Source organism: Rutidosis leptorrhynchoides, chromosome 8, assembly GCF_046630445.1.
Source record: "Rutidosis leptorrhynchoides isolate AG116_Rl617_1_P2 chromosome 8, CSIRO_AGI_Rlap_v1, whole genome shotgun sequence".
NCBI classification, from domain to species: domain Eukaryota; kingdom Viridiplantae; phylum Streptophyta; class Magnoliopsida; order Asterales; family Asteraceae; genus Rutidosis; species Rutidosis leptorrhynchoides.
Window position 1 is genome coordinate 361,602,808 of NC_092340.1, and position 11,209 is coordinate 361,614,016.

General features: G+C 32.0%; 1 non-coding gene across 1 annotated transcript; it reads right to left on the reverse strand.

The window, feature by feature from the left end:
* Positions 1–4,037: 4,037 nt before the first annotated feature.
* Positions 4,038–4,144, reverse strand: LOC139865361 (small nucleolar RNA R71). The gene has a single exon (XR_011764886.1). It is a non-coding gene; the product is annotated as a small nucleolar RNA R71 (small nucleolar RNA).
* Positions 4,145–11,209: the final 7,065 nt, after the last annotated feature.

An 11,209-nucleotide genomic window follows, 5' to 3' on the forward strand; every position in this document is an offset into this window, starting at 1 on the left:
ACCAAAAAGCTCAAAAGTACAAAATACAATCAAAAAGGTTCAAATTAATGATGAAGAACGTCTAAAAATGACAAGAGTACAAGTTACAAAACGCAAAGTACACGATATAAAATAGTACGAAAGGACGTTCGAAAATCCGGATCCGGGACATGAGTCAACTCTCAATGCTCGACGCAACGAACCGAAAGTTACAAATTAATTATGTATATAAATATAATATAATATATAATTAATTATATAAATTATATATTTATATTATATTTATATTATTAAAATCCGTCGGCAAGTAAAGATCCAAATTGGAGTGAGCTGGAAATTCAAACTCCGCGACTCGCGAAGATTGAAGGGGAAATTGACCGCGACTCGCGGAGTACTCAAATCCAAATCTGCCTATAAAAGGCAACGCATTTTGATCGTTTTAAATATCCTAATTCTATCTATCTCTCAAAAACGTATATATATATATATATATATATATATATATATATATATTTTAATTTTAATTTTAATTTTAAATCCTAATAATAAGGGTATGTTAGCGAATGTTGTATGGGTGTAAGTCGAAATTCTGTCCGTGTAACGCTACGCTATTTTTAATCATTGTAAGTTATGTTCAACCTTTTTAATTTAATGTCTCGTAGTTAAGTTATTATTATGCTTATTTAAGCCGAAGTAATCATGATGTTGGGCTAATTACTAAAATTGGGTAATTGGGCTTTGTACCATAATTGGGGTTTGGACAAAAACGACACTTGTGGAAATTAGACTATGGGCTATTAATGGGCTTTATATTTGTTTAACTAAATGATAGTTTGTTAATTTTAATATAAAGATTTACAATTGGACGTCCCTATAAATAACCGTATACACTCGATCGGACACGATGGGCGGGATATTTATATGTACGAATAATCGTTCATTTAACCGGACACGGGAATGGATTAATAGTCTATAGATTTATTAAAACAAGGGTAAAATTATGTACAAGGACACTTGGCTTAATTGTTAACAAAGTATTAAAACCTTGGGTTACACGTAGTCGATAACCTGGTGTAATTATTAAACAAAGTATTAAAACCTTGTTACAGTTTAAGTCCCCAATTAGTTGGAATATTTGACTTCGGGTATAAGAATAATTTGATGAGGACACTCACACTTTATATTTATGACTGATGGACTGTTATGGACAAAAACCAGACGGACATATTAAATAATCCAGGACAAAGGACAATTAACCCATGGGCATAAAACTAAAATCAACACGTCAAACATCATGATTACGGAAGTTTAAATAAGCATAATTCTTTTATTTCATATTTAATTTCCTTTATTTTATATTTAATTGCACTTTTAATTATCGCACTTTTATTTATTGTTATTGTATTTAATTGCACTTTTAATTAATTGTACTTTTTAATTATCGCAAGTTTATTTTATCGCACTTTTATTTATCGCAATTTCATTATCGTTATTTACTTTACGCTTTAAATTAAGTTATATTTATTTTTAATATTTTACATTAGGTTTTAACTGCGACTAAGTTTTAAAATCGACAAACCGGTCATTAAACGGTAAAAACCCCCCTTTATAATAATAATATTACTTATATATATTTTTGTATTTTTATAAAATAAAACTAATATAGTGTTAAGCTTTGTTTAAAGATTTTCCCTGTGGAACGAACCGGACTTACTAAAAACTACACTACTGTACGATTAGGTACACTGCCTATAAGTGTTGTAGCAAGGTTTAAGTATATCCATTCTATAAATAAATAAATATCTTGTGTAAAATTGTATCGTATTTAATAGTTTTTTCGTTGTAAAAATAAAGCTATTTCATATACACCTCGCATAACATCAAGTATTTTTGACGCCGCTGCCGGGGAACGCCGAAGCGAAACGCCACACTCATAAAAAAAACAAGTTTTATTAAGTTATAATTAGTTTTTGTAAAATATATACTTTTTAAATATTAAAAAATATAAAAAATTTAAAACCGGAAAAAAATATATATAAATTTATTTTTAAGATTTTTATTTATAAAATTATAAAGTATTCTTATTTCTATTTTAGTTTTTAAATATAAGTTTTATTTATTTAATATAAATATTTTATATTATTATTAAAATAGAAAAATAAAAATATATATATGTTATATATATATATATATAAATATTAAAAACGAAACCTGTCAAACGAAACCACCTAATCTGAAATTTCATACCCCGCGACTCGCGGAGTTTGTGGAACCGCGACTCGCGGAGCCGCCCTGTCTGACACGACCAGAACCTTAATCTTGCATTAATTACGGAGATTTAATTATTATTATTAATTAATTAGTATTTAGGGTTAATTAATTTATTATTTAGTTTAAGTTTTAATTAATTTGTAATAATTAATTTTAATTAGTTTTATTTATATATATAAAAGTAATAGTTTTATAAAATAAATAATATAAAAATAATATTTTTATAAAAAATTGTACTTTTTACAACTTTTAGTATATTTTTATATTTTGTCCCTTTTTATTTGTTTTTAGCGTAATTTTTGTAATTTTTCGTTCGTATTTAGTTTTAAGATATAGTTTTTGCCATAGTTATTTTTATTTCTAGATTTTTAGACTTTGCCGTAAAATTCCTTAAGAGCTTTCTCTTTAGACTAAGATTTAGGTGCTTTAGAAATTTGCGACGCCTATCTAAGTTTTAGTATTTTTTTAAGTTATTGCCATTTGGGATATAGTTTTACTTGTAAGCTTTAATATTTTTAGACGCAACTTTTAATTCTTAGTTTTTAGTTCTTTTTTAAGTTTCAACGCGCTACTTTCTTATTTTTATTTTTTGACGCCTTTTACCTATGTATCAATTATCACTCCAATTAGTAATCTCAATTTGCAATTTTAATTTTAAGTTAGTGATAATAATAAGGTTGGGATAGTCGAGTGTTTTAAAGTTTTATAAGTCGCTCTTTTTCTTTCTTATTTCTCCAATTTTAATACAGACGCGCTCTTTTTCTTTCTTATTTCTCGCAATTCTAGTTTTAGGACTTAGAATTTTCTCTATTTCTTATCTAATATTTCTTTAAATTACGAAAATTTATTTTAAGTGGTAAAATTGATAGATATCAAAATTTTCTGGTTCGTAGTAATAGTTGGATTTGTATGTGGACCGGGTTATTGGAGCCAAACAGTACTCAATTATATTGAGACCAAACGAATCCTGCCCCTCTGCTGCATCTTTTGGCTATTTGAAACGTGGGCAAAATCAGAAAAGTCTATTAATTGAATAACTTATATAATTTTTCTTTCCTTTTAAAAACTAATAGGATATTCAGTGAATGCACCGAGCAAGACGTTCACCTCCTTTTGTACGTTCACCACCTGTAACCAGATCAAGACATCTAGCAAATATTGTCGCCGTTGGTTTTTCTTTAGAATCGTCATCCAGTCGACCAAGTACTCCAATTCAAATTTCCGATAATCCATTTTTTGAACCCGACCTCACAATTGAGAATCCGGAGAATATTCAGGGACGATTCATAGATCCTGAACCATTAATCTTTCCTCCGGAACCACCAATCATTCAAACAGAGATTGTTGAGGAACGAACCATTAAATCAGAATCCTCTAGTGATTCAGATTCAACAAATTCAATCATGGAAAATCTGGAACCTTTAAGTATGGAAGACCGAATGAGAGCTAAACGCACTGGCCAAGGTCACGCAATTACTCATCCTGACATTAATGCGCCAGATTATGAAATCAAAGGACAAATTCTACATATGGTGACTAATCAATGCCAATTTAGTGGTGCGCCGAAGGAAGATCCAAATGAACATCTTCGTACCTTTAATAGGATCTGTACTTTATTTAAAATAAGAGAAGTTGAATATGAACAGATATATCTCATGTTATTTCCCTGGACTTTAAAGGGAGAAGCCAAAGATTGGTTGAAATCGTTACCAGAAGGGGCGATTGATACATGGGATGTTTTAGTTGAAAAATTTCTTAAACAATTCTTTCCGGCATCTAAAGCCGTAAGACTTCAAAGAGAAATTGTTACATTCACACAGAAACCAAATGAAACTCTATATGAGGCATGGACCAGATTTGAAAAGTTATTGAGAGGATGTCCGCAACATGGTTTAGACACTTGTCAAATAGTACAAATATTCTACCAAGGATGCGACATCACTACAAGAAAAGACATCGATATAGCAGCTGGTGGTTCTATTATGAAGAAAACCGAAACTGATGCTTACAAAATTATTGATAACACTGCTTCCCACTCACATGAGTGGCACCAAGAAAAAGATATCGTTAGATCATCTAAAGCAGCTAGAGCCGATTCTAGCCATGACTTAGATTCCATTTCTGCAAAGACAGATGCTGTCGAGAGATGAATGGAAAAGATGACTAAGGATATACACTCAATACGAATTAGTTGTGAGCAGTGTGGAGGACCACATTTGACAAAAGATTGTCTCAGTATTGAACTAACAATGGAACAAAGAGAGAATATTTCATACATAAACGAAAGGCCTGGAAATAATTATCAGAATAATTATCAACAGCCAAGACCAATTTACAATCAAAACCAGAATTATAACCGAAATGTTCCATACAACAACCAAGAAGGTCCTAGTAATCAACAAGTATCCAACAATACTTACAACCAGCAAAGACCTAATTTTCAAAACAAACCACCACAAACCGATGATAAAAAGCCGAATTTAGAAGATATGATGACGAAGCTGGTTGAAACTCAAACGCAGTTTTTCACATCTCAGAAACAAACCAATGAACAAAATGCTCAAGCATTTAGAAATCAACAAGCTTCTATTCAAAATCTAGAACAAGAAGTAAGTAACCTAGCAAGGTTGATAGGTGAAAGAAAACCGGGAAGTTTACCTAGTGATACAAATGCTAACCCCCGGAATGAAACAGCTAAAGCCATTACCACAAGAAGTGGTACAACACTTAAACCACCTGAAATACCTGTAATTTCTAATGAAGCTATTCCTACTCCACAAGAACCAAAACCTGAACAAGGAGAACCGGTAGTTGAAAAGGTTAATGAAGATAACACAGTTAAGGCTAAACCTTATGTTAAACCATACCAACCACCACTTCCCTATCCGAGTAAAATGAAAAAAGAGAGACTTGAAGCTGAGCAATCCAAATTCTTGGATATGCTTAAACAGATAAATGTAAATCTTCCTTTCATTGATGTGATTTCAGGAATGCCTAGATATGCTAAATTTCTGAAAGATCTAATCTCGAATAGAAAGAAAATGGAAGAACTCTCGGCTGTTACTATGAATGCTAATTGTTCAGCAGTGCTGTTGAATAAGATACCAGAAAAATTATCTGATCCAGGAAGTTTCACAATTCCATGTTTTCTGGGTAGTCTTAGTTCAATAGAAGCATTGGCAGACTTAGGTGCTAGTATAAATTTAATGCCGTATTCACTATACGCTAAACTAGACCTTGGAGAATTGAAACTAACAAGAATAAGCATACAACTAGCCGATCGATCAATAAAATATCTTAGAGGGATAATGGAGAACATGCTAGTTAAAGTTGGTACTTTAGTATTTCCAGTAGATTTTGTTGTTCTGGACATGGAAGAAGATTCTCAAGTTCCTCTCATATTAGGAAGACCATTCTTAAATACGGCTAAAGCAATGATAGACGTGTTCGGTAAGAAACTGACCCTAAGTATAGAGGACGAGAGTGTTACCTTTTCAGTTGATAGAGCTATACAACAACCACAATCTGCAGATGATACATGTTATTATATTCAAACTATAGATTCACATGCAGAATTGTTAGAAGAATTTCTAGAATTACAAGGAACAGGAGAATGTTCTTTAGGAGAAGGAACTGAACCAATTGATGAAACTGAAATGTTAGCTACACTAATAGCTAATGGATATGAACCAACAACAGAAGAAATTCAAATGCTAATAGAAGAAGACAGATATCGATATAAATCATCAATAGAAGAACCTCCGACATTAGAGTTAAAGCCACTTCCAAATCATTTGGAATACGCTTATTTACATGGTGAATCTGAATTACCTGTAATAATATCGTCTTCTCTTACTGAAAATGAGAAATCACAACTCATTTCTGTGTTAAAAGCTCATAAACCAGCTATTGCATGGAAAATTCATGATATTAAAGGAATAAGTCCTTCGTATTGCACACATAAAATCCTTATGGAAGAAGGTCATAAAACGTATGTGCAACGCCAACGAAGACTAAATCCTAATATGCAAGATGTTGTTAAGAAAGAAATTATTAAACTGCTAGATGCAGGTTTAATTTATCCAATTTCTGATAGTCCATGGGTAAGCCCAGTTCAATGCGTGCCTAAGAAGGGTGGCATGACTGTCATTACAAATGAGAAAAATGAGTTTATTCCTACTAGGACAGTAACAAGATGGCGTGTTTGTATTGATTATAGAAAATTAAATGACGCCACCAGAAAAGATCACTTTCCCTTACCTTTCATTGATCAAATGTTGGAAAGATTAGCCGGAAATAGTTACTATTGTTTTCTTGATGGATTTTCCGGATATTTTCAAATTCCAATAGCACCCGAGGACCAAGAGAAAACCACATTCACGTGCCCTTATGGTACTTTTGCTTACAAACGCATGCCATTTGGACTTTGCAACGCCCCTGCAACCTTTCAAAGGTGCATGATGGCGATTTTTCACGACATGATAGAAGAATGCATGGAAGTTTTCATGGATGACTTTTCAGTTTTCGGTGATACATTTGAAACATGTCTAGCTAATCTTGAACGAATGATTATTAGATGCGAACAATCAAATCTAGTTCTTAATTGGGAGAAATGCCATTTCATGGTTAAAGAAGGCATCGTTCTTGGTCATAAATTTTCAAAGGAAGGAATTGAAGTGGATAGAGCTAAAGTAGATGTAATTGCTAAACTTCTACATCCCACCAATGTTAGAGGAGTTAGGAGTTTTCTAGGGCATGCCGGTTTTTACCGACGTTTCATAAAAGATTTCTCTAAAATTGCCACTCCTATGAATAACCTCCTAGAAAAGGATGCTCCATTCATCTTTTTAGATGAATGCATCAAATCTTTTAATATTCTTAAAGAGAAACTCACTAATACGCTGATCATGATAACACCAAATTGGAATCTACCGTTTGAACTAATGTGCGATGCAAGTGATTTTGCAATGGGAGCTGTTTTAGGACAAAGGATTGAAAAACGATTTCAACCTATATATTATGCTAGTAAGACGTTACAAGGAGCACAAACAAATTACACAACTACTGAAAAAGAACTCCTTGCTACTGTCTTTGCTTTTGACAAATTTCGATCATATCTCGTTCTAGCTAAAACGGTGGTCTATACCGACCATTCTGCTCTTAGATACCTATTTTCGAAACAAGATGCCAAACCAAGATTAATCCGTTGGATCTTACTCTTACAAGAGTTTGATATTGAAATCCGAGATAAAAAAGGAGCAGAAAATCTCGCAGTCGATCATCTTTCTCGTCTTGAAAATCTTGAATTAGAAGTTCTAAATGAATCGGCCATACAAGATAACTTTCCTGATGAATATCTATTGAAGATAGATTATAATGAAATTCCATGGTTTGTAGACTATGCAAACTACTTAGTATGTGGATTCCTTGAAAAAGGATTATCGTACCAAAAACGAAAGAAATTCTTCAGTGATATAAAACACTATTTCTGGGAAGATCCACATTTGTTTAAAAGTTATCCCGATGGAATAATACGCCGATGTGTATTCGGAGATGAAGCTAGTAAAATTTTAAACCATTGTCACACAGGACCAACAGGAGGGCATTATGGGCCTCAACTCACAGCAAGAAAAGTTTATGATGCTGGATTCTATTGGCCTACAATTTACAAAGACGCACACCTTCTTTGCAAATCCTGTGATGCTTGTCAAAGGGCCGGAAAAATAAGTCAACGTGATGAAATGCCACAAAATGTCATTCAAGTATGTGAAGTATTTGACATTTGGGGTATTGACTTTATGGGTCCATTTCCAAAATCTCATAATAATCTATATATTCTCATAGCCATTGATTATGTATCTAAATGGGCGGAAGCACAAGCTCTCCCAACTAACGATGCACGAGTTGTAGTCAACTTTTTAAAACGTCTTTTTGCAAGGTTTGGAACACCGAATGCTTTAATAAGTGATCGGGGTACTCATTTCTGTAATAATCAACTTGAGAAAGTTCTTAAAAGATATGGAGTAACTCATAAAATCTCCACAGCTTATCATCCACAGATGAGTGGACAAGTTGAAAATACCAACCGAGCTTTAAAACGTATTCTAGAAAAAACCGTAGGATCAAATCCGAAGGAATGGTCCATTAAATTGGAGGATGCACTCTGGGCTTTTAGAACAGCCTACAAAACTCCAATTGGAACCACACCTTTCAGACTCGTTTACGGAAAAGCATGTCATCTTCCAGTAGAAATTGAACACAAAGCATTTTGGGCTTTGAAGACATGTAATCTTGATTTACATGAAGCTGGACGTCTACGGTTAAGTCAACTAAACGAATTAGAAGAATTAAGACAAGAAGCATACGAAAATTCGTTAATCTATAAGGAAAGAACGAAGAAATGGCATGATAAAAGAATCAGAAGTTCAAAAGAATTTAAAGAAGGAGACAGAGTTCTTCTTTTCAATTCACGATTCTAGCTATTTCCTGGAAAATTGAAATCAAGATGGTCTGGACCATTCATAGTCAAAAGAGTTTTCCCATACGGAATGATAGAATTAATAAATTCAAATAGGATTAAATTTAAGGTTAATGGTCACAGAGTTAAACACTACATAGATAGTCCGATGGAAGTCGACAACGAAGTTAATCACAATTTCAATACCACAGCTAACTAAGTGTAGGGAGAATCAAGTCTTTAAAGGATAATATGTATTTCTGTTAGAGTTAGATTTTCTGTTTTCGTGTAGTTCTCGAAAATGGAACCCGAATGGTCTTTCCCTAGCAGACCCTAAAGAACTAGTCTTCTCCCCCCATTCTGAATTTTTATTTTTTTTAGGTTTTTACGAAATGAAGACTTCCTGTGAACTAAACCATGGTCTAATGCTACACGCTTTGATCACTAAACGTAATAATGACACATTTCTGAGTGAACTGGTATCAGTAATCAGAGAAAAATTGGACGGAGTAAGAAAAGAATCCAGATGCGAAGATAATAAGTTACAATTTGGTAAAGAAAAATCAAAATCCACAGCGAAAAGAAGAGCACGACACATTGAAAAATGTCACAAATGCGGAAAATGGTCACACGACGGTAAATGTTCAAATAATCAAACCTATTCAAACACCGAATTTGTTACTTTATGCAGAGATGGACCGTTCATATGTTTAGAAGAAAAAACATTAAATGCTCGAGGTTACGCCTATGTAGCCATGGAAAATCAATTAGTCCGACTATCTTATGAGTGGGCTAGAGCATATCACTAAGAAATACTATCTCACAGGTAAGTCTGTACAGTTTTTATTTTTATTTTTATTTTTTTTAACCTTTTGATAATAAACGCTAAATTGTTCGCTATAAAGTATTAAATTGGTATTCGATGAAATTAGGTCTTGCGATGGAAATTATTGATATCATTCAAAAATTTATTACATCACTGCGAAATTTAACGTTTATTCTTAAGGTATAAATATCTTTAATCAATCAACCCAAAATATTTCAAAAATTCGTCATGAGTTAAATTAGGTCATGGAACCGAAATTACTTTACCGAAAAGAGAGGCGCATATTTTTGATAATATTTGATTGATTAAAGTGGAATAAAAGCCAAAAAGATTTTTAATTTTATTTTTACCATGTTTTTTTAATTAATATATAAATATTAATTTAATATTGTAAACTTATTTAAAATTGTAAATATTTGAAAAATTAATATAAGTTTGTATGTATAAAAACAAAAATTTACTTTATTTTGCTAAGTTAAAAATATGATTTTTAAAAATTCGTCGTAAGTTGAAGACTAGGTCGTTGAACCGAAATTACTTTACCCGAGGGAGGGACGAGAACTTTTATTATCATTATTTTTAATCTTATTGAATTAAAGTATGCCAAAAACATAAAAAAAAAACCCAAAAATCTTTGCTTTTAAAACCGCACTTTAAATTGACAAATTTTAAAATTTTGTCGAGGGACGGACTAGGACATCGTTCCGAAACGACCTCGTCCTAAATAACAAGGGAAACAAAATTTTAAAATTAATTAATTAATTATTTTATAAGTTAAGATTTAAAAAAATAATAATAATAATACAAACACCGCGACTCGCGGAGTTTGTAATGGGTAAATACCGCGACTCGCGGAGCATCAAAATTCCAGAAAAAAAAATATAAACTGGTCGAACAGATCAGTATCTACACCCACAACCCAAAATACTGCGAAAATAAACCCAAAAACACACACAAATCCGAATTTTTTTCACCATTTTTCATCAAATCTTTCACAAAATCATGTTGAGAAGGATGCTATCAAGGAATTACTCAAGGAAAACGGTAATTTCTTCATCAAAACACCCATTTAATCCGAAAATTAGTGTCTTGAACAAATTTATATCCAATTCGATTTTGATGCTTTTTAGTGTAATTATGCTTAAATTGCTTATATATTATGCTTGTATAACCTAGATTGATGCTATTTAACATGATTAGAAGCCTTAAACTTCAAATTTTGAGTAATCTAGAGTTTGTGTTCTTGAGCAATTTGGGGCTTTTTGATATAAACAGGTTATGGCCGATTTTTGTCATGAATTATTGCTAAATTAAGTAGTGTAACATGTTTAGATAGTTAAATGATCCAAACTTTGAGCTTAAACATGATTTTTGAGAATTAAAGTGGACTTTTTCAAGTCTAAAATTCATGAACTTGATTTTTGAGAGATAATGCCATTTGAAACTTGTTTAATTGCTAATAATGATTATTTTGACATGTTATTTGAGTTGAATGCTTATGAACTTGGCGAACATTTTCGTATATGCTTATTTAAAAAAGTGTAGATTTGATAAAAATATGAAAATGAGCATAAGTTTGATATAAATTGAACATGTCATTGTAATTATTTTGATTGATGATTTTGCTGACACTAATGCATATTTGGATGCACAAAAATTGTGTTTGATGTATTTTG